The following is a 23,681-nucleotide window of genomic DNA, read 5'->3' on the forward strand; positions in this document are numbered from 1 at the left end:
TTGGGAGAACCCTTTGGACAATTTAGAAAATCTGTCAGTGTGTGAATGTCAATGCCTCAAGGAAAAGACAATAAAAGTTAGGAAAAGGCACAAAGAGTTCCTGTTCTTGGCTTGCCATTCCTTTATGTTAATAGGCTTTGACTTAGTGGAGGCCATTTACTGAACAAACTAGGCGGAATGCCATCTGCAAGATACACGATCTACTCCCTTTTGCCTTCTCTAAGTCTGTCTCTCAAACAAGAAGGGCAATTTCCACAGTAGAACAGCACGTACCAATCTCTTGCTGGTGTTTACCACACGTGGGGGAACATCCGACATGCTGTTCTGGTCTGCTGAGGATTATGTTCCTTTGCTTCATGGCTCTTTTCTTTTGGCAAAGACAAATAAGCTTCTCTCCTTGGGCTTCTCTGTGATTCTTCCTGCCTCCGCTTCGCAGATTTCATGGTCACCTGCTGCAACTTGATCTGAAAGCCATGGTTGGGTGTGTGGGTGTGTGTGTTTTAAACAACAAGGCTGTGGTGTCTTGATTTTCTTAGATAAATTGAGGAATGTAGGCAGCGGTCAAGACACAACAAGCACAGCTTTCAGCTTAACACAAAAGGATGACTGAAGCTGAAGTACTAAAAAGAAGGACAACTTCTTTTACCATGCATGGTTATGGGAGGTTATGATGGCCCTGAACTCTCTACAGGAGAATAGCTGAGGTCTCCTTATAGACAGCTGGGTAGCCTTTGATGTATTATTCAAAAAGAGGACATTGATTTGCATAAAATGTGCATGTGCTCATTTGTATATATGGATGCAAATTTACAAATGAAGAGTGCAATTTAAATAGAAATACAGTACATCTCTAGAAGACTGTGTCCAGGAGATCTGTATGTCTACATATTTTGAAAGACAACTATTCTTATTTTTGAAAAGCTTTAACTGAGCAATCCATTGTGGTTCTCTGTAATTCAGAAGATTATAGGCATCATATTGAGAATGAAAGGCATGTGGAGGCAAAGGTGGCCCCTGCAATTTTGTGCCCACAAAACACTTTGATGGGGATCAGTTTTGGACATCTAAGTGTTTTATTCCTGCTTGTGAGGAGATGCTGAGGTGCTGCTGGGACCCATCATATCCCAGGAGAGCATAACTTCCCTGCTCCATGTCTGCCATCCATGGTCAACACCAGCTTTGAGGTCAGTCTTCCAGCCTTGGAGCCACAGGAAGTGTGGAAAGAACCATGTGGTGCAAGGGTGGAGCTAGAATACTTTCCTCTGGCTACCTAGATAGCATCGGCCCATGGCAGCCTTCAAACAGAGGACAATCTTGTAGTACCTCTTCAAATCGAGAATATTCCTTTGTTAAAGAAACACACAACCTCCCTGATATGGGGAAGAGGGGGCAGAAATGTCTCTGGTTGAATTAGGCAGATCATATTAAACAGAAATGTCCCTTTACATTATTAGAGCTTTTAGCTTAGGGCCAGAATTGAAGAAATAGATTCAATCAATTGATAGTCAGCTCCCAGGAGAGCAAAACTGCTTATGAAACATGCCCCCCTTCAGCAAAATTCTTGTGTGTGTGTGTGTGTGTGTGTGTGTGTGTGTGTGTGTAAGTAGACATCTCCAGTTTTGGAGTATATTTAGTATTTCATTAATTTGATAATTACAATTTATATGCTGACTTTTTCTTGGTTAAAAGCCATCAAGGCAGTGCATTACCATCAAGGCATGTGGAAGTTTAAAATACAGGAAGGGCCCAATTATGTGACCAGTAGACTCCTCCTAGTTGGTCATGGGACAGGACAGAGACTGAACACGAATCTCAGAAATGTGTTCCAAGGTTACAGCTGGGACTCTGAGGATGGAGCATCCCCTCCTCACCTTCAGTGGAGTGGTCCTGGCCCCAGAGTTATAAGTGTGGGTTTGCAGCTGGTCCTGGGGAATGTTCCAGGGAGGTGGGGAAAGGAGACATTCCCGTGATGCCTCAGTACCTTCTCCCTGCAAGTAGAAAAAAGGCACAGATAACTGAAATCAGCTTTCTATGTCTTTTGCAGGGTGGGAGAACTACACAGGCCTCACCTTGCCCTCAACTGGATGCCTGCAATCTTCCAAGTTCATAGGGCTCTGGGGATAAAACACTGGGTGGCACTTCACAGAGGGAAAGCAATTGAAATTGAAAGACTAAAATGCCCGGAGAAATAAGGACTTTGTCTAGTGCCAAAAATTCCATAAAAGATGTCAGGTGAGCCTTTCTGTGAAGCTCATTCCATAGGTGGGATATCAGAGCAGAAAGGCCCTCTTCTTAGTCACCTTCCTTCTCATTCCTTTGGCAGTGGCTCCTAGAGAAAGATGACTGAACACAATCTTAGAGTTCAGGCAGGCAGATATGGGATGAGGAGATGATCCTTTGAGTAACTTGTCTTTGAATGTTAATACTGCTGCATTGAATAGGGCCAGAAAATGGACTGGCAACCATGAATATGTGGCCACTAAAAACATCCAGCATCTCAATGAAAAAGGTCTGTCTTCATGTCCTTTCAGAAAGTGAAGAGAGTGAAGGTAAATCATACTTCTTGGGGACAACAAGTAGCTGTCCTGCTGTTAGAATTATAGATAGAATCATAGAATAGTAGAGTTGGAAGGAGCCATGCAGGCCGTCAGATCCAACCTTCTGCTGTTGCAGGACCCCAAGTCACACCATCCCACTTAGATGGCTACCCAGTTTCTTTCTGATAGAAACTGGACAGAGTGATCAGTTTGATAGATTTGTTGTTGGACTGCAAGTCCCATCCTTGCCTGCCACTGTCTATGCTGGCCAAGGATGATAGGAGTTTCATTCCACAATGTCTGGAGATCCGCAAGTTGCTCACTCCTGCTTGAATGGACACATTCCACAGCCTGGGAGCAATGCAGAAGAAAAGCCTTCTGTGTGGCTCAATGACCAGGCCGCTACAGGCCATGATGCCCTCGAAAGAGGCTCTTCTGCAGATCCGAGCAACTGGTCAGGTTCATAATGAGACAGGCGGAATTGAGCATAATCTTTCTAGTTGTGCAGATCAGAGGAACAGGAAGCCAAAAATTCTTCATAGAGCATCATGTGTCAGGCTAATAAACCAAAAATAACAAGCTAACCATTACTTCAACATTTATCAGGCGTCATTTTTCATTCAATGATAGCATGTAACACTTCATGCTTTATCTATCTTTTTTAGGTTGGATTGGCTGCAAACATGGAATTTGTAGTATGCCAAGGGCCTCTTTTTCTTTTGCTCAGCTGGCACCTATTGAGGATTTGGATAATAAAAGCAGTATATTTAATGCTTTATACTGTTATCCAGAAGTGATTAGAAAAATGAAGCATATGTTCTTCTAAAAGTTATACATGTGCATATTCTTCAGTTAATTAATTAGATTACATAAACACATGTAAGCCATTTTTGGCTCCCTGTGAGAGCCTCAAATGTAATAAACAGCATAATAAATTCATGGCACTTATTTAATGGCTACCATATTTCTATGAGTAGCAGGTGCTGGTGTATGCCAAATGCATAAATAATACTGGGGCTTCTATGACTACTGTACTTGCTGTTTTCTAAAAGAACACCTTTCTTTATCCTAGATCAAATAGAAATTCCTGACATGCTCTGTTTGGGCTAGTTGAACCATCTAAAATGGAACTTTGCTGGAATGGTCAAATTTATGAGATGTTTTAATTAAAATAAAACTGTAATATTATTGTAAACCACACTGAGCACACTTTTGGCAGAAAGCCAGGATTTTAATAAAATAAAATGAAAAGGAATGTGGTCCTACAGCCACAAGACAGTGTCTGAGGTAGAGCTGTATGGACAGTGTAAAATCCATTCTATCTACAGTCAACAAATGTCAGGTTTTCTTCCATTATCTGCTAATTGATTGAACAGAATATCGTGCAAATGTCTTCATTTGTATTTGCACAGATCCACATTCCCAATATTATGTTAACTCTCCTGAAAATTAGTATATTCACACATATTTGCGTGTTTTTCTAATTTTCTGTATTTTTCTACAATTAAATTTGTATAAAAACATGTTAAGGTAAAACAAGTCTGCAGAATTTGCACAACTTGGGGAAAGCTGGCTGCAAACTTCATGCAGATTTCTCCAACCTCCCTAGCCTGAGGGGGCCACTGGGACTTTCTTTTCCAAGGCTATAGACAGAGCTACAGAGGAGAAATTCCTCACTTGGCTTTCACCCCATCCTCACTTCAGAACCTTGGAAGGGCATAGTGAGAGAAGAAAGGTGACTTGCCAGCTGGCAAGGCTGGGAAGAGGCCATGGATCTGCTGGGCCCACCGGCTTCTTGGTCTCCATCCGCAGATGTTCATAGGTGGATTCTTGTCAAGGAACTATTCTGTGATCAGTTAGCTGTGGACTCTTAAAAGCTTATGGCTAATTACTGGAATTACAGCAATAGAAGTTTTATTGAGATGTCTTCCTCAGCTCCAAGAGACCCCTCTAGCTCAAATTACAACAAAAGAGAAAGGCAATAAAATCTGCATCTTTCCCATGCTTGGCTCATACCTACATAGTTCTGGATAAATGGAAGTCTTCCAACTGGAGGCTTCCATCTATGAGCATCAGTCCTATAGGACTGCCCACCAAGTGTAGCTGTTTGCATCTGACATATATTAAGAGGTTAGGCAGAAGTCTGTATTGAATTGATGTTGCAGGAATAAGACATAAGGAGCAATTTCCTTCCCTGTCCACAAAGCAAAACAAAACAAAACCAGGACTGAAACCTAATGGAGAATGGTGCATTTCATTCTCCAGCTTCTAACCACAAATATAGATAGAAATTGTGTGATGCCAGGTTAATCTATTCCTACTTTTTATTTAAATAGTCCAAGATTTTTTAGGGAAAGTACTGTTCTCCTTCAGCAGCAGTCTATTAATTTGCCAGCATGTTTAGGTTTGTGCACTTTGAAAACAGACATAATTAGTAGTGAGTTAGAAACATTTTTTCTCCCACAAAGCAAATTTATTAGAGGGGCATTGGAGCAGAGGTGGGAAAGGGGAATTCCTGACTGGAACATTTCCTGAATAAAAAGCTTTTAGTAAAAAGCTGTTCATCCTTTCTCACAATGCTCCAAGAATTGTTCAGGTCCTTCTGTTTAAAGAAAGCAGTTGAAAAACTGCACACTTAATTAGAAACATCCTTTACAGGCAAATTTTGGAGGGCACAAGGAATGGGAAGCTTCCATCGCCAGTGTACTGAGGACCTGCCTTCACAGAATTACCGCTAATATAACTGTCTGAGAGGAAAAGGGGTAAGAACTAGCATTCAAACAAATGATAAATGTCTTGTTTGAGAAACTCTGATCATCTGAAAATGCACATGGGGCTGTGCTTGGCCCTGTGGAGAGCTACCAAAGATGCTTTACAGTTTGTGGATTTTTCATTTATTTGGTGTAGTTCCTGTTTGGAAAAGCTGCTTTAGAAAATAGGCTTTTCACAATAACATCTTCGCAATTTCTCTAAATATCTCTTGCCATATTTATCTCTCTCACACTCTTTCAACTCACTCAGGGCTAGGATTCCTTCAGAGGAAGCAATATTTGCAAAGACTGTTTAAGATCTAAGTAGCCTTCCCTTGTGAATGTGAACAGTTTCAGATGCTTTTGTTCGCTGGTTTTCTGTGCTTGTGTGAGTTCAGGTGGAGTGCTGTTGAGAGTCATGAGCCCAGAACAGAAAAAAGAAATATGGAAACTGGACAAACCTGATTTGCCAGTTTATACAGTCAGCACAATTAAATGGTATAACTTTTCTAGAACTGTACCACTTCAGCCTGTTGGTGAAAACTTCTAGGTGAGGTGGGGTCACCTGGAGATTTGGATCGAGGTATTATCGGTATTATTACATTACATTTATACCCAAGCTTTCTTCCTCTTCTAAGGAACCCAGGGCAATTTAACTAGATTCTTCTCACAACAACAACCCTTTGAGGTAGGTTAGGCTGCGAGTGAGTGCCTGGCCCAAAGCCACTCAATGAGCTTCATGGCTGAGTGGGGACCAGAACCTGGATCTCCTGGTCCAACACTCTGGCCACTGTGCCACACTGGCTCTCAGTATGTGAGCAATGCATTGCTTTATCTCCCCTTTCCATCAATTCCAAGAGGCAGTGGGTGTTCTGAGTCCGTATCTGGATGCACTAAGGAAGTGGAAGAGGTATGTGATGCTGAGCTGTGAAGACAGCCTTTGTCAGTCCAGTGGACTAATGCCCAGCCTGCTCTCTAGGAGACAGCACTCTTGGAAGATCAGGCTTGTGGGTGGGTGGTGCTTTTGTCCCTAGAAGCACATGTGGCTTGGAGCACTTTTTATCAACTTTGCCTGATAAATCCAGTGGGATCCCATCTGGACAAAAGACAGCCTGGCTACAGTTATCCATGCTCTGGTAACTTATTGCTTAGGTTGCTGTAATGGGTTGAACATGGAACACCCTTGGAAAAATGTATGGAAATTTCCATTTGACCAACATAAGGTTGTTAGCTTGCTAAGTGTCCTGTGGAACTATGGATTAGTGGGATATAAATTTAATTAATTAATTGATAATGCTTTGAGCATGTTACACCAGTGCTTTGTCAGCTGCATAGGCATTTGCCCATTTTAATTCAGGGCGCTGATGACTGACCACTGAGTTTTCAGACCAGCCAGACATATCCATGCCTTTTCTGCTTCTTTTTTCCTGTGCAGTGCTACTGAACCTGCAGACCATTCCCTCTCTCTGACTCTTTCTCTCTCTGCCTCTCTCTCTCTCTCTCTGGCTTCCTGTCCCTTTGAACTCTGTACCAAGTGTTGCAGCTTCAGTAAGATTAAAAATAGAGATGAAACGTGAGTGTCATTCCATGTCTTGTGTTGTTCTGCTTTATAGAGATCAAAAGGATATCAGTGCATCTGGGGAAAAGGAAGGCCCATTATTACAAGCAATGTGTCTCACCACAAAAGCCTCCCATTTTTCCTTCTCTGCCAGACATCATGGGATGATCTCTAATTAGTATTATCTGCTTTGCTCTAATTTCAGCAAGCCTCTGGGAATTAGAAGGTAAATGAAAAGAAATTCAACCTGAGCCAAGAGTAAGTTTCAGTCATATATATAACAGAAGGAAATGTCTTTCAAAGAAGGCACACCATGTGTCTGTTGAGCATTCATGTTTCAGTCCACTGCCATAACTTTTTCATGCTCCATTTTCCCTAACACACTATTGGCAGCCCAACAGCCCTTCCAGAGATGCTCCTGTAATTCAACATTTTGAAAATGCTCATTTAAGTCTGATGTCAACAATTGAAATTCAGGATATATGCAGCAGGGCATGGTTCTTAAACAAAGCTCTGGGGGATACAGTTGAGCCGTTGTTGCTTAGGGCCAAGAATGTGCTATCCAAAGGGGAACATGATGTGGTTTTAAATGAGTTTTAGATCATAACACACAACTAAGTATGTTCCCAATTATTCCGATTAGAAATGTGATTCATGTTGGGGAACACGAATGCTGCCTTAAGGCAAGGGATACACACTCCTGTGTTTGGAAATCCGGCAGCTACCCTTTAAGAAAGAGGTTATTTCAAAACATGCAACCACAATGATGATTTGGTTGGGCAGAGAGATCCAGAGGATTGCAGATATATTCACGAATATCACTGGCTAGTAAAAGCAAAGAAATGGCCACGTGTGCCCTGCTTCCCCAAGCACTGAGAGGTTCCTGGGGCATGGTGCATCTCCAGGGCTGAATCCCTTAAAATCAGAAGCACATGGAGATTCATGGCTGTTTGGCAGTGTTTTTATTTATTTACAAACATACAGAATGAGCAAAGGTGGACGTAGCTTAAAGACTACCAAAGATTCTACTGCCCCAGGTCAGATCTCTAGAGAGGTGGCCTCACAAACATATGCTTGCTTGCTTGCTTGCTTTTAAAACATTTATCTGCTGCCTGTTTCATGGCATCTCTAGGCAGCTAGAGCTCTAAGCCATCCCTCTACCTGCCTGCCTGTATCTCTGCTCAGATTATTGTTGCAGCCTGGCTCCTTTCCCCCCTTTCAAATACACACAGAGTGATCAAGTTCACATGACTTGGTAAGCCATGGTGGCTTTAAAGCCAGTGTGTCTTAGAGTGCTGGCCAAATGTGTTACTCCCAGCCAATGGGGTGGCTCATTCATGGCTACAAAGCCATGGCTTGTGATGGGGTTCCATAGCCACCTCTGACCTTATTGTGTCATCCAAATCCAGATGAAGTGTAAAATGTTACAAAGGGTCCACAATTTCCAGTGCTCTTTCTTCCAAAGGAAATGTGCAGCACAATCTTATGCATGTTTACTCAGAAGGAAGCCTCCCCAGTTGAAGGTGGTTTACTCTCAAGTAAGTTCATATAGCTAGGGTTTCAGTTACAGCTTTACTTTGTGAAATCTGCCTCTTGCTCAAGGAAGGGAGAGAGCAAAACAATACATGATTTAAGATCTAATTGCATCCTTTGGCATTGGGAAATGGAGATCTCATGCTGTGGTGTGAGACTTGGTTAAGCATATCCAGAATAATTGGACTTGAGAGTCTTGATTGGAGAAAAGTAGAAAGCTCTACTTTGGGATGATATTCAGGGTTTATTCTGTACTTCTAAAGGAAGTGTAAAGCAGAGAGAAGGAGAATAAGAGGGAGGAGAGAAGGGGGGAGAGAGAGAAGGAGGGAGACAGGAAGTGGTTTGCCACAACAAAGATACTTTGGCTTGTAAACTCCTCCTAACTACAAGGACTAGACTGTTGCTCAGCACAAATCCTGGAGACAAAAATTCCCAAGAAAAAGTCATTCCCTGCCAAGTACATGGAAAGAATCTTCAAAGACAAAACTGAACTATTATTTAGACCATCAAAGTCTACAGCGGCAACACTAAAACTCAGCAGAATTGTGTTGCATGCATTGCAGGCTTTGTCAGTATGGGCGGTTCCAGATGGAAGGCTCCCAAGCATGGCAGATTCAAAGGAATTGTGCAACAAGTCTGTCTCGTGCTCCTTAAGGAATTTTCTATGCTAAGAACAAAAACAGAAGAAGCAGTGGGCTGCAAGTGGACCAGGATGTTTTTTGGACCTTTCATCCATTCCATGAATGAGGCAGGACAATGGCATGAGAAGGACTCACCTGGAAACACCATATGGATTTTACATTCTGATTGCATCAACATTTACAGGAAAGCAAGACTCAGACTAGACATATGGGGTAGCTATGTATGTATTTCTATAGCTTCCCATCCCTGTAGAAAAAGAAAGGATGTGTGTGTGTTCCTGTCTAATGTTATCTGAGCAAAGTCAAGCCTCATTATTTTCAGGTGCCTTTGGACTATTTTTTAAAAACTGGATTTAAAAGAGCATTGGAAATTTCTGAGTAACAACACTGAGTCTGAATTACCAAACTAGGCTGGCAAAATTGTCTGAAATTACTTTATTCTAGCCCTCTGATAAAAGTTACAATAAAAGAGTATGCATGGGTGTGTGTTCTTATGTACCATTAAAGTACATTCAAGCTATGAATGAAAGCCCTCCAAAATGTCTTGTCCATCACATTTCCATGCAGCTCTTCCAAGTTCAAGGCTGGGCTTCCTTTGTGGAGTCCACGCATCTCATATATGGCTTTCTCTTTCGTCTTCTGCTTTCAACTTTGCCTAACATGATTGTCTTCTCTGGGGAGTCTTGCTTTCTCATGATGTGTTTGAAGTATGACTGACTCAGTTTTTCTCATTTTTGCTTCTGGGAAAAGCTCTGGCTCAGTCTGATCTAGGCCCCACTTCATCTTTCCGTCAGTCCAGGGTATTCACAAAACTCTCCTCCAGCACCATGTTTCAAATAATAGCCACAGAGTCCCAGTGGCAGAACCTGAAAGCAATGGGCAAGCCTCCAAATTGCCCTTCTAGCAACTGGAAGACATATGATTAAAGTAAACCTGTATCACGTTCCACTGTCACTCTCCACATCCTGCCTTCGGTGCTTCAGCTCAGTTGGGTGATGGATTGAGCTGCCAGGCTACTGGGGTAAAAACTATGAAGTATGCATTGCATTGGGTGAGTAGTTTTAATCAAGTCAGTGACTTCAAGCAAACTAATTTAGGATCTGGTTTTTCCTATCTCATGGATGCTATTAGCCTAAGAGCAATCATTGGTTTTGGCAACTCTCCAGGGGCTTTGACACCCCCCCCCCCCCGGTAAAGGAGAACCTATCCTTCCACAGTTCCAGTGAGACAGCACATTGCTATCATTTAAGAATTTTGGACATGAGTTGAGAATAAGGAGAAGTTAAACTGACTGTGAATGACTTCTGTAATATGTGCATGCAATTAACTACTAGACATTAGGGACTTTTACCTGAAATATTCCATTTCACAATTCTTTTGATTATAGGCCTAACTTCAGGCATCAGGAAACTGGACATACATGTTCAATGCAGGCTGTCCTTGAGTCAGATTTTGAAGAACTGTAGCAAACTCTGGCAAAAGCTTGTTGCTGCCTCAGTGGGCTGCACCTGACCAGAGTTCCTATTCCGATACACAACTGGGGGATGCTCTGTCTGCCTGGGAGGAGCCATACCAGAAATGCTGCTTCCAGGTAAGGCTCTTCTTGTGCCTTGTCCTGCCTCTGTCACGGAATTTTATGGAGAGAGGGGAACAGAAAATGACATCTTCCCTCTATCTTCTCACTTCTGTTCCAGCTTCTCCTTCTGCTCCTGCTTCTGTGCTTATTGCAGAAAGTTCATTAGGAAAAACCAAACAGGCAGAATAATTGCACAAAACTTTGTAACTGGAAAGAATAGAAACCCACTGTCCACAAGCCAGGATTTCTACTCTGCTTCCAGCACTGCAAGGAAGCTCTTAAGCCAGTGTCACTGTCCTTTTCTGTGTGAAGTTTGCATTTTTTCCTCCAAGTAGAGCACATGAAATGATCCCCGACTGAAAAGCCGCCTCATTTAACCTAAGTGTCATTTGAGCTAATGAAAATCTACAGCAGTCTTCTGCAATGCATCACATTCCAGATGTGTTTGGACTGCAACTACCATCATCTTCAGTCAATGTGACTATTAGTCACTGGCACCTCAGATCCCATCAGCTTATGTGTGAAGTTGTGTTGCGGGGGTGCTTTTGTTTGCTTTTGCTTTTTGGCCGATGTGCAATATAAATTTACACTTGCTGACTTGGAACCACATTTACCAATCTGATGCCCATTCCCCCAGTTTAGATGCTCATTTCCCCCATTTGGGGAGATCCTTCTGGAGCTCTGATACCCTTTTTGTTCTTGCCATCCTAAATAAAGTACTGTCATTCGCAAACTGGACTGCCTTACCTTTGCTCATAATTGTCATTTGTGAACAAGTTGAAAAGCCCTGGATCCAATCTGGAATGTACCAAATTGAAGAGGCCGAAGCACAGCATAATCTGTTCCTGAGTGTGAGTTCCTCTCTATATGGTAGCATATACAACCATTGCGATATGGTAATTAAGCTTTAATTACTTTTTAACTCTTGGTCTATTGTGTTTTAAATTTTTAGGGTGCAGTCCAACTGAGATCAGTGTGAACCTCCAAAGTTGAATGCACATGCTCACCCAATGATGGTGGAGGCAAGCTTCCCTTCCGCACTCCTTCCTTTCCGCATCTTCACTTGAAGGCCATTTTTAGCCACCTAGCTATGGCAGTTCAGAGTGGGAGGAAAGAAGGCTATTTCTGCCCTCTCCATGTCTCCTCCCCAGTGCTCCCTTTAACCCCTGTCCAAGGTCACTCTTCTGATTTCAGAGAGCATCTTGCATTGCTCTGTCCATGTCGGCTGCAAGGGGAAAAAGGGTGGGTGGGTGGGAGAGCTCTAATTCCCAGTTCTGAGGTCAGAGTGCCAACTCCAGTGCAAAGTCAGATGGAAATCTGAAATATTGCATCCCCCCACAAGTAATGTCTAGGGGCCATGGGATTGTTCCTTTAAAGCTGCTGTGCTATATTTTGTTGTGTTGCATTTTAGCTCTTTAATTTTTATGAACCACCCAGAGAGCTTAGGCAACTAGAAATGAATTAAATCTTGGCCTCAAGGAAGACAACAACCATGTTACATCATTAGACCTACCAGGTTGCAACCTGAAGATCTGGATCAGATGTGTAAATTCCTTGATGCAGGAAGAGAAAATGCAGCTGTGTCTTCACCTGCATGTTACTTGGTCATTGTCTTCCCTGGCTACTTCTCTACATGTCATAAAGTACTTCTGGGGGCTGGCCTTCTACTGCAGGCAGGATGGGGAAACTAAGCAGGCAAGGCAGTAACTGCCTCATTCCCTGCTATATCGGAGAACATAAAGCTAGATGATGAATCTCCAAATTGCAACAACCTGGCCACCCTAAGCCCGTACCCACAGGGCAACGATGGGAAACTTGTAGCCCACAGGTCTTTCTAGACCCCTCTGGGCTTTTTGGCCCTTCTACTTAAGCATCCATGTTGGAAAGGACACTCAGATAGTACAGTTTGGAAGAAGGAGCAGACAAAATGCTTCCATTTGCTCTGTGTTTGGAATAGAGCTGATTTTCTACACACAAAGCAACCTAAATACAGGCTCATGGGGCCGATTCAGCTCAGCCAAGCCCTGTCCATTGTGATGGAGCACAAGAAGCTGCACAGCCAATCTCCTCAATCTGAGTATAAGCAGGAAGCAGTGGTACCCATCTATGAGATGCCCTGCAGGGTTTGGGCCTGTCCATTCTGCAGAGGACCTTCAGAGAAGCATGTGAACAGATTCAGATTCAGCTGAAGAAGAGGAGGGGAAAGATAAGTATGAAGAACCAACCAAAGGCAGATAGAGATAAAGGAGGAGGAGGCAGAAAGTCCAAGAGTTCCCAAAACCATAGGAAACCAGATCTTTTCTGAGGAGGAAATGGCCATGAGAGGTTTAAGGGTGAGACACTGATTATGAGAGAACAACAGCTAAGAATCATGACATTCTCTGCAGCTGGCTCTGCTAACCAAGGAACTCCCTTGAAGTTTCAAGTTACCTTTTTGGGGACTGGAGGACATTAGTCAGTCCTAATTAGTCTGAAATCCACTTTCAGTCTAGTCATGTTGCATTGTGGAACTATTTCTATAGAATTTCAGCGCAGCTGCTTTCTTTTGTGATCGATATCTGCAAAACATTGTAGGCTATAAAGACAGCTTGATCAGCTTGCAGTTTTAGATAATCAGATCTAGTGGATTTGAAGGGCAGTTTCTTTGTTCAATGAGAAGGAGAAGCATCTCAGCATGAATGCAGTTTCTCCTCATCCTTCATATTCTCACTTGGAACAAATGGTTCAGGGCTACCTCTGTCTGCCCCAAATTCTGAGAGAGAGAGAATGACAGAGAAAAGGGGGTAACAGGAAGAGAAAGAGAAAAAGAGGAATAGGAGGACCAGTGCATGTGAGAGACAAAGGGGGGGCAGAAAGAGAGAGAAAGGTGCCTCTACCCTCTTTTGTTTTAGCTTCACCCACCACCAGTTCCATTACCACAAGCGCCCCCCGCCCCCCACCCACCAAATGACTTTTCCTATGGGCCAATAGCTCTTTATCCCAAAGCAGATATTCCTATCTGCCAAACTGTAAGGACGATAGCTCTGTCATTACACATGTTTCTATCACAGATAACACAGAACTAAAATGCATATGAAATGCAAAACAGATGTGTAGTGACAATCTGTGAACGAAACATCTCAGGATGTTGAAACTGGGGCCTCTAGTCAGTTTGGTTCACAAACAGAACCATCAGGTTTCCAAAGATTGAAAGTTGCTAGATGCGTTTGTTCATTTTACTTTTTTCAGAGATGAAATTATTAAAACTTCGTGTGTGTGTGTCTGTGTGTGTGTGATTTTGCTGCTGTTTCAGCACTAATTTAAGCCCTGCTGTTTCAGGCATTGATAAAAGAGGCGTGGTATTTCTGGTTTGCCAAGTATACATATATTGTGTTAACTGGGGTATTTTGAATAGTTTCCTTCTCCTTTCCTTGTAAGAATGTTCCTCTTAAACGTCAACTGATCACAAATATTTTAGCTGATTGTTCATCTGCCTTTTAACTAAAATTTATGTTAATATTATCAGATGAGGCACCACTTTTAGGCAATGAAGGAACTATAAGATGTTTCCTTATAATCTTTCTTATTTTTATCTTTCCTGTTCTGTTACATTCCAAATCCAAAATACTCTCTAAGAATAAAATGTATGTTCTAATTTACAGCCAGAAGTGTCACATACCAATGTATCAATGAAAGCAATAGTTGATTAATTTACCAATCAAAGGTTGCAGCCTCATTTTTAAGATCTCCCATCTCATCTTGCAAATGTACTTTCTGTGCCAATCATGCCTAAGGAAGGCTTACGTATCCAGAAGTTGTAACTGCAAGCACAGTTCCCTAACATCTGAACCAGATGGTTCTTTTGTACAAATACGGATACAGAAAGGAATCTGATTTGCATCATATATGGTGAAGCAATAATCTCTCACCAGATTTGATGTGTTCGTTAGCCTGTGAATGAGCACTGAAGGGGAAACATGGGATTTTTAAAAAAGTTGTTTGCAATTAGCTAATAGGAACCTGACATCCCCAGCATGCCTAAAAGGTACAAACGAAAGAGTTCAGAGGCCAGAAACTAGTCCAAAAAGCCCTGATCTATTAAAGAAAGCGGCTGACTAATGGCAAAGGAATGCGCAATCAGCCTTTATCAGGTTTGACTGCATCAGTCCTTCTGGTGCAGGCTTTACATTTTAGATATTTACCTTTGTCACATTTATTTTCTGTTTCCAGCAAAAGATGTTTGACAATCTTATTGGATAATTTGTTAGGTGCCAGCATCCTTCAGAGGTAGACGTTATGGGATGGAGATGTTATAAGAACCTTGGGCCATTTCCAGCGCAAGAGCCAAAAAACAAAAACAGAAACCCACTTTAAGAATAGAGAGCATTATTGCCATTTCTTAAGACATACCTTTAAGCCCCTATCGCACACTATGTTGCATTTTGGAATATCTTGCCATTAAGGCAGCGAGACTTCTGGGCTCCACCATCATTTTCTCTTTTTGAAAATCCACAGTGCACTGTAGTTATTTTGACTGTCTGCCCAGACTAGTAAACGCCTTTTAAGAGCAGAGATCTGAAGCCTAAACATCTATTTTAGTGACTGCACTGCTGTTACAATTACATTACGATTTTTATTATGATTCTACATTTGTTGAGTGTCAGAAGGGCTCTTGGAGTTGTACGGCACCAGTGATATAATAGTAAATTCAGGTGTTCAACATTACAATCCCTCTAGCCTCAACCCCAACAAAAATTCAAAAATGTTGCATGCTCTCTCCCTCTCTGTGTATGCAATACTATATTTATCTTTTGTAAATCTTTTGTAATTCTAATGGGTTTAACTTATCCATTCAAGAGCAGATCACCACAAAAGACCTTATATTAGAACAGACGTAATGCACAACAATACATTGCTGCTGGGAACTATGCCTTTACTATGCTTCAGTAAAGAAAGGATGCATTGGAGAAATATATACAATTTGTCCAAAATAAAAGAATAGGAAAGGAACCTGGATATTTCCTTCACAGAAAAGATGTGGTTCTGGCAAGGACACAGTACAGGTAAGTTTGGTTTGCAGCGAGTTTGAAACAAAAATTTATTTGCAACAAAGCAAAACAGTCCATCAGTGCTATTTGACACTGCATACATTAAATAGGTATGCATTTTGGAGCTGTGATAGAATCAAAAGCACTGAGCAGGTAGCACTATATGGTGTTGAACATATGATGGGGTGCAATATTATAAATGAAGGATTAAGATTATTATTACTTTATTTGGAAGGTTGCACTGACACATCTGATGTTGAAATGTGCACAAACTGCAGCTACAAGAGGAATCCTATGAACCCTCGATTTCCAGGTGCATGGAAACAAAGAAAAAGAAACAAAGCCCTGAACTTGGAGCTGGGGATCCATGCAATCATCTTTCCACCTATGTCTCTTGCAGCTGGCACAGAAAGACCCGTACAAGCTACTTCTCTTTGACCTGAACATTTACTTTAAAGAGGCGGTTTATTTACTTATTTGGAGCTTTTATATGCCATCTCAGTCTCATAAGCCTCGGGACGGCTTCCAACATAATAAATAAACAGTATATTATCTGGATCCTTTTCAGTCCGGCTTCAGACCCGGGTACAGTACTGAATCTGCCTTGGTCGCCCTGTACGACGACCTGTGCAGGGAGAAGGACAGGGGGAGTACATCCCTGTTGGTTCTTCTGGACCTCTCGGCGGCTTTCGATACCATCGACCATGGTATCCTTCTGGATAGACTTGCGGGATTGGGGGTTGGAGGCACTGCTTTGCAGTGGTTCCGCTCCTATCTCGACGGTCGATTCCAGAAGGTAGTGCTGGGGGACCATGTCTCTACGTCATGGCAGCTATGCCATGGGGTACCACAGGGCTCCATTCTATCCCCTCTGCTATTTAACATCTATATGAAACCGCTGGGAGAGGTCATCAGGAGGTGTGGGCTGCGGAATCATCAATACGCTGATGATACCCAGCTTTACCTCTCATTCTCCACTAATCCAGGTGAGGCAGTGGCTGTGCTGAACCGGTGCTTGGCCGAGGTAAGGGAATGGATGACGGCCAATAAACTGAAACTCAACCCAGACAAGACGGAGGTCCTGTTGGTTGGCGGATCGGGTTTCGGAGAGGGTGGATTTGACCTGGTCCTGAATGGTGCAACACTCCCTCTTAGGGATAAGGTCCGCAGCTTAGGTGTACTCCTCGACCCGGAGCTTTCTTTGGAAGCTCAGGTGACAGCGGTAGCGAGGACCGCCTTCCTTCAGCTTCGGCTGATTAATCAGCTGCGCCCCTACCTGGAATACGACTGCCTGGCGACGGTGACACACGCGCTGGTGACTTCCCGCCTAGACTTCTGTAACGCGCTTTACGTGGGGCTTCCCCTGGAGACAGTCCGAACACTTCAATTGGTGCAAAATAGAGCTGCCAGGTTGCTGACGGGGACGGGGCGTTATGCTCACATGACTCCAGTCCTCCATCAGCTTCACTGGCTTCCCATTGAAGCCCGGGCCCAATTTAAGGTGTTGATTATGACCTACAAAGCCCTAAACGGCTTGGGTCCTGGCTACCTGCACGAGCGCTTACGTCCGTATATGCCCGACCGCCCTTTGAGATCTGCGGGAGAGTCCCTTCTCCGGGAACCCTCCATGAAAGAAATTAGGAGAGTAAGTACCCGGAGGAGGGCTTTCTCTGCGGTGGCGCCCAACCTATGGAATTCACTCCCCAAAGAGGTCCGCCTGGCACCGTCGTTACTGGTTTTTCGGCGCCAGGTAAAGACCTTTTTATTTAAACATCATTTCAATTGTTAAAACATATGATCTGGCCTGGGCAACTTCTTCTTCCTTCTCTTTCTCCTCCTATATTTTTATTTTATACTGATACTTTTAATTTTGTATTTGTAAATCAATGTATTTTTTGTATTGTTATATTTAATGGTAATTTATTATGTACTATTGTATTTCAATGTATTTTATCATGTTGTAAGCCGCCCCGAGGTTTCGGCAAGGGGCGGCATAGAAATGTTATAATAATAATAATAATAATAATAATAATAATAATAATAATAATATAAATAATACATACAAAATCCGGATTCTCCCTGGCTGTAGAAATTAAAACCAATAAATAATATTAACAATTATTAAAATATTGTTGAAATAAAAAGGTCTTGGAAAAACAAATAAGGCAGACCTCTCTGGGGAGCGCATTCCATAAGTGTATATTGGGTGGAAAGGAGATGGGCAGGGATGGTGTGCCAGGATATAAGGTACCTTGACTGCTCTTGAGCCTCCTTCCTTCCCCCCTGAGACTCTGCAGCCAGGTCACTGAAATCAGCCGTCTACCTGAACTGCAGAGCAGGAGAAGGGAGGAGGTGGAGATTACCTCTTCTGCTTTTCTCACTCTCCACTGGATGCTCATAAGCCTCTAAATTTGGAGCTTTACAAGCACCAAGGGTGCAATCAGTAAGGCTGCGCCTCTACAAAGTGATTGTCGACGGAATGTAAAAACTAATGTGATGTCACCTCCCTCAGATTGGTTCATAGCATCTAAATTACAGCTTCCTTCCATATTATGTTCATGTATGTGAAAACCAAAAGTATAAAAAATCAATTTACAAGGAAATCATCCATCTGTATTAATTTATTAGTTTAAATTTATAATCTATTACGAAATATTGTAAACATTAATTTTTTGAATGCTTAGTCTGAAGATGGTTATGCTCATGGTCTACATATAAGGAATCAGTCTTTCTTGGTAGTTCTTTCTTAGTTATCTGTCCTGAAAATCTTGAAATCCTATCTTGAAATCTTGAGCCTGTCTTGAAATCTTTTAAACATCCTAAAGATATATTGCTAGGAATCCTGTTTTAATATCCAACTGAATTTTCTCATTCTGGTCTCTATATAACGGAAGCTGAAATGTGAATGTACGTCAAATGACTGTAATAAAATACATCTACCATCTACTGCATCTGAACAGGGTCCACGTATCCCACTAATGTCAATGTGGACGGCCAGCTGCTGCGTGGGGTTTCAGGAAAGAGCTTTACCTGCCCTACATGGAGATGCCAGGGATCAAAATAGGGATCATCTGCATGCAAAGCAGGGGTTCCATCAGTGGCCACTGCCCCCCCCCCCCAATCTCTCCTCCAACACAGATTTTCTGATGGGAGCTCTCCCTGGCTGACATGTCTGCTGCTACCATTTATGAATCTGTTATTCCAAGAACCAGGACAATGTCATTGTCGGTGGTTCTGCCTCACCTCACCTCGCCGTTGCAGTTAGCGTGTTCAAAGGCTACAGAAGATCTACCTGCTGGAGAGGTCCATTCCAGTCAAGATGCTGGAGTCCTTCTAGACAGCAGATCAGATGTTCCATTCTGTGCAATGCCTACTGAGCTACAGAACGGACGGCCCACTGTGGGGAAGAGCAGCACACTTTCTCCACAAGGAAAGTGGAAGCAGAATGCAGTGATTCTGAATGCAGTGACTCTGCATGATCAGCACCAAATTGCCTCAGGATATATCCCAGGATACAAGGTGATGAGAGTGCCCTTGTTAGATCCAATGTTAGATCCACATCGCAAACTGCTTTAGAAAATCTGGGGACATTCAGATGTCATTCAAAAATCTAGACTGGTGGGGTTGTTATGTAGTAAATAGACAAACCTCATTAAAAGCCAGATCCTTGTCTAAAAGTGCCTTGATTTTTTCCCAGTCAGTTAATAGCCTTCCAGTGATGCTACTTTGTGCTAATTATTGCATGGTGCGTTTAATTTGCTTGTGGCTGCTACATGAATCAGGCAGAGAGGCTGATTGAGAGCATGACACAGAGATGGCCACACAGATAACCAGACTGTCATATAGGAATGCTGCAACACAGTCATGCTGCTACACAGAAAGCCCGGCTGTTAGACTGAAAGGCAGGCTATCTCACTGCAGGACAGACACCCAAACACTCCGACTGTCAGACTGCCAAAATTCCAGACCGTGTGATAGAACAACGGTCAATCTTCAGACAGCCCCAGACTAGAAGCTGTCATACTTTGGGCACAGCAAAGGCCCCTGGAGATGACACGCTCGGGACAGCTGAAGATAGAAGAAGAAGAGGAAAGCCAAATATGAGACGGATTGAGTCCATAAAGGAAGCCACAGCCTTGAGCTTACAGGAGCTGAGCAGGGCTGACATGGATAGGACATTCTGAAGGGTGTTCATTCACAATAACACCATAAGGCAGAGATGACTTGACAGCACATAGCAACAACAACTACTGCTACTGCCTCCACTACTACTAATGCAAAGCTATCAAAACTTGGACTTTCTTTTCAAACTGGATTTTTGACACCCAGTTTGTTTGTTCAACAGGGCCATAGACATATGTCTATTCATATTTCCTTGTTAAAAAAAAACCCTGACAGACCATCAAAGCCCACTTTTTTACAGGGAGCCTGAACTTTGAGCCATGCTCCTGTAAAAGGGGTGGCTCATACTTCTCTGGCTTTCTGCACATCTAGGGTCCCAGCAAAGGATGGAAAAGATGCAGGACACTGAAAAGTGCCAGATCCACCCCCCACCCAATAAAGTAGAGGATCTTAGAACCATGAAGGGGGGTTCTCTCTGTGCAAATCCATGTGCCCAAATATGCATACCCCCTCTATCACATGTGTTTTCACACTCAGCTATATGGTGGGGGGAACTGTGCAGTTGATTGGTGGAGGCTTTTTGCATATTTTCTGCAAGAACAGGCAAAATTGTAAAAAGCAGACTGCACGTTTTATGGATACCACACAAGCACATATCTGCTAGCCCACAAAGTGATTGTGTGGGAAAACAAGGTATAGTGCTGAATTGTAAGAGAGTTCTACCAATGGAAGGAGATTTTTCCATCAAAGAGGAAAATACCTCCATGTGTCCTCAAGTAACAGGCTGAAGATATTAAGGTTCCATTCTAAGTGTAGTTTACTTTATCTTCATCAGATTAAGTTGCTTTGTGTCTCTGGCTGAAGGAGAATCCCAAAGGTTTATAAAGCATCTTCCCAACTCTCTTTCCCATTGTACAAACCTGTAATACTTTATATTTTTAAGATGAACCCATGATCACACTGTTGTATTTCAGTAGCCTCCTAAGCTCTGAAATGGAATAAAGATTATTGTGACATTTGATTTTCATCTTGCTTTAGGGTACTTATCTGGCTAAAACTTTCCATTAGCATTTGGTGCTATGGGACAGCAGCAGTAACTCTGAAAATGATATAATTATTTTACCAAAGTTCCATTAGACCATCACATAACCATTCCATATTTACAAAATAGAGATTAATTGCTTGCCTTTTTCAGTCCCTGCAAAGACTAATATCTATTAAGCTTCACAGGAGAGCAGGGGGATTATTTTAAGAACTGCTGATTTTTTTCAAAGTCCTGTCTCACAGAGATTTAACTTGCATAGTAAACTTTATTAAATGTAATGCCAGACAGCCTTTTCCCTTTGGGAGAGACCTTCTGCCCATTAAAACGGGAAACCAATCCTGCACGGGATTCATTCCAATCAAATGAAGTGGAGAAACTGGAATAGTGTGTTTGCAGATGCATACGTCTAATTATTCTCTCTCTCCCCCCACCCGCTAACAAAAACTGTACGTAGTTACCTCCCAAGCACAGAACTCACATGGCCAATGTGATCTTTATTTCACCAGGTTTACCAAGCAAACATTAGACGGAGAATGCAGGAGACATTTAAGAGAAAGCAAATACTTCATATCTTACAAAATTCCCACTGGTTGATTGCGAAAATCTGTTGGAAATGCAAATTAATCTCTTTGTGTTGTTACTTTATTAAATCAGTACCTCAGAAACTTGATCAGTTTCCCCAAACTATCAGCTAAATATGAGGAGGAGAGTCAGATGTACTAAAGGACTGTTTAATCTTGTGCCATGATTATGCTGTGGGCTGGAAGAGAAAATAATTTACTCCAAACACTCAGACATTCAGCATTTCCCTCAGTTAAACAAAGTACTGTGAGAATATCCTGCCCAATAGGTCTTTGTGCAGTAATTATTATTACTCAGAATTGGAGAATGCCAGCAAAATAATTTGTGGAGGGGTGCTGGTATGCATGCGTCTGTGAGCAGATGACTCAATATGTGGAGGTGACCCTGACAGTTCAATCCCATCCATGGACCCATTCACTTCTGCCACCAGAACAGAATAGAAGCAGAGTTGGAAGGGATCCACAAGGCCACAGAGTCCAACCCTCTTGTGTCACCCATTTGGCTACGGGGCTGCACCTTTCCACCTTAGCAAAGGTGACTCAACATGCTAGCTTAATGTATAGCTATGCATGTTTTTGCACTGCTGAAGTAGCAACAGTGGCAGCAGGGACCCCAGGATTTCTGGGACCATCTCACCTTGCAATGATGTGATCTGAGGCAGGGGCACTTGCCCAGAGCAAGGCATTGTGGGTGAAGTGGATCCCATCATTTAAACTCTATACAGCTCTTGCAACTGTTGCAAAAAGGCAGTAGCAGCGCAGGCCCACAATGCCTTGCTCTGAGGAAAGACTTCATCCTCAACGGGTGGGGCAAGGATGGTCTGGAGATCACAGGAGAGCCACCATCCATAAGTTAAATGGTGCTTTCTGCCATGTCAAAATGGCACCGCATTATAAACAACTGCAGGTGTGTGCCTAGAGATCATGATGGCACTATGGTGGTAGTACTGCCTAACCAGCAGGTGGCAGATCAGTTTGTAATCCCCTGCCCCTCTTCCTCCATTCCCTGGAGCACATCGCTTGGCCTACAGTAAGGCTGGTCCTGGGGAGGGTGCCATGACAGAGACACAACAGCCACCTGTCTGTGGTGTGAGCTCCTCATCTGGGTCTCTGGCTTCACCCATCCCCCTTAGTCGCAAACAAGGAGCAGAGCAGCTCCCATGGACATAGGGAGGCAAGCAGTGACCTTTGGTGGGAGACTCGTGAGTGCTGGCCTACCGTTAAACTACAGCCATGTGGGCAGGGATGGTCCAAAATAGCGTGGTGCTGATGCAGAGTCTGAATGGTTCTCTCCTGTGGTGGTAAAAATATGAGAATGTCATTGAAAGGTAGCATGTCCTTAAACTGGAACAATGGAAGACAGCAGTTCTCTGGGCCTTTAGCCAAGAACCTTCCTAGCCCTACCTGGGATCTTTTTCAGGCTCTAGCACTGAGACACAACCCTTCTTCCAAATAACAATTCACTTCATTTTCTTGATATCCCCAGATTTGTCTCTATATTTTTGAGAGAGAGAGAGAGAGAGAGAGAGAGAGAGAGAGAGTATAGAGAGCTGCTTTTCCACAGAACTTCAAGTCAACAATGCCCACCATGTGAAGTATGCATGATCCAAAGTACACCACCCCTGTATGTGGGAAGCTAGATGCATACTGAAGTTGTCATTGTACAGACCCTGAAGTATCAGCTCCACAATTCATCACCTAAACATTGTTCTACGACAAGTGATGTTCTGATAATTTTTAAAGTGCAAGTTTTCCTCATGACATTACTCATTATCACACCTCCAGACAGAGTCAAAACTGCAAAACTGCTGTGTTACCCCATCTATCAAACCCATCGGAACAGTTCTCATCCCCACCATGGGTAGGTGTTTTGTAAAGCAAATGGATCTTAATTGCTTGTTCAAAAATGAATCACCTCCAAATACTTTGCATTACAACAATGAGCAATGTACTGTTGCTGGTAAAATGCTATTCTTCCCAGCTACTGTAAGGATTGCAGCTGAGCTCAGAGGGAACTGGGGATTCTGAGGGGGTGCCGATGACATCAGCACCCCTGCCGACAAAAACGTGCTGGCATTGTGAATCCTGGCTTTGTTGCCCATGGCCTGATGGCACCAGATTTTGAGGTCCCTTGGGCAAAACACCCTTCATGGGCCCCTCCTTCAGTGAATCTGCTTTCCCCCACCATTGTTACTCCCTCCTCTTGCTCTTCCTCCTCTTCCCCATTACTGCTATTGCTTGCTTGCATGAGAGGCAAAACGCCAAAGAACAAGCAGGCCTTCTAGTTTTCACCACCATCACTGGCGGGGTC

General features: G+C 42.9%; 1 long non-coding RNA gene across 3 annotated transcripts in view; it reads left to right on the top strand.

Annotated features, from left to right (window-relative positions):
• Window positions 1-16,183, top strand: part of LOC123028930 — a 31,279-nt gene extending 15,096 nt beyond the window's left edge. The window contains exons 2-6 of one of the 3 annotated variants that reach the window (XR_006415791.1): window positions 7,051-7,103; window positions 10,407-10,610; window positions 10,714-11,491; window positions 15,432-15,637; window positions 15,858-16,183. This is a non-coding gene — a long non-coding RNA (uncharacterized LOC123028930). The remainder of the gene's footprint in view (window positions 1-7,050; window positions 7,104-10,406; window positions 10,611-10,713; window positions 11,492-15,431; window positions 15,638-15,857) is intronic. The other 2 variants (XR_006415790.1, XR_006415792.1) reach the window with 2 other exon arrangements.
• The last annotated feature ends 7,498 nt before the right edge of the window (window positions 16,184-23,681 follow it).

This window comes from Varanus komodoensis, unplaced genomic scaffold (genome assembly GCF_004798865.1).
Source record: "Varanus komodoensis strain SLA01 unplaced genomic scaffold, ASM479886v1 scaffold39, whole genome shotgun sequence".
In the NCBI taxonomy this organism is placed as follows: domain Eukaryota; kingdom Metazoa; phylum Chordata; class Lepidosauria; order Squamata; family Varanidae; genus Varanus; species Varanus komodoensis.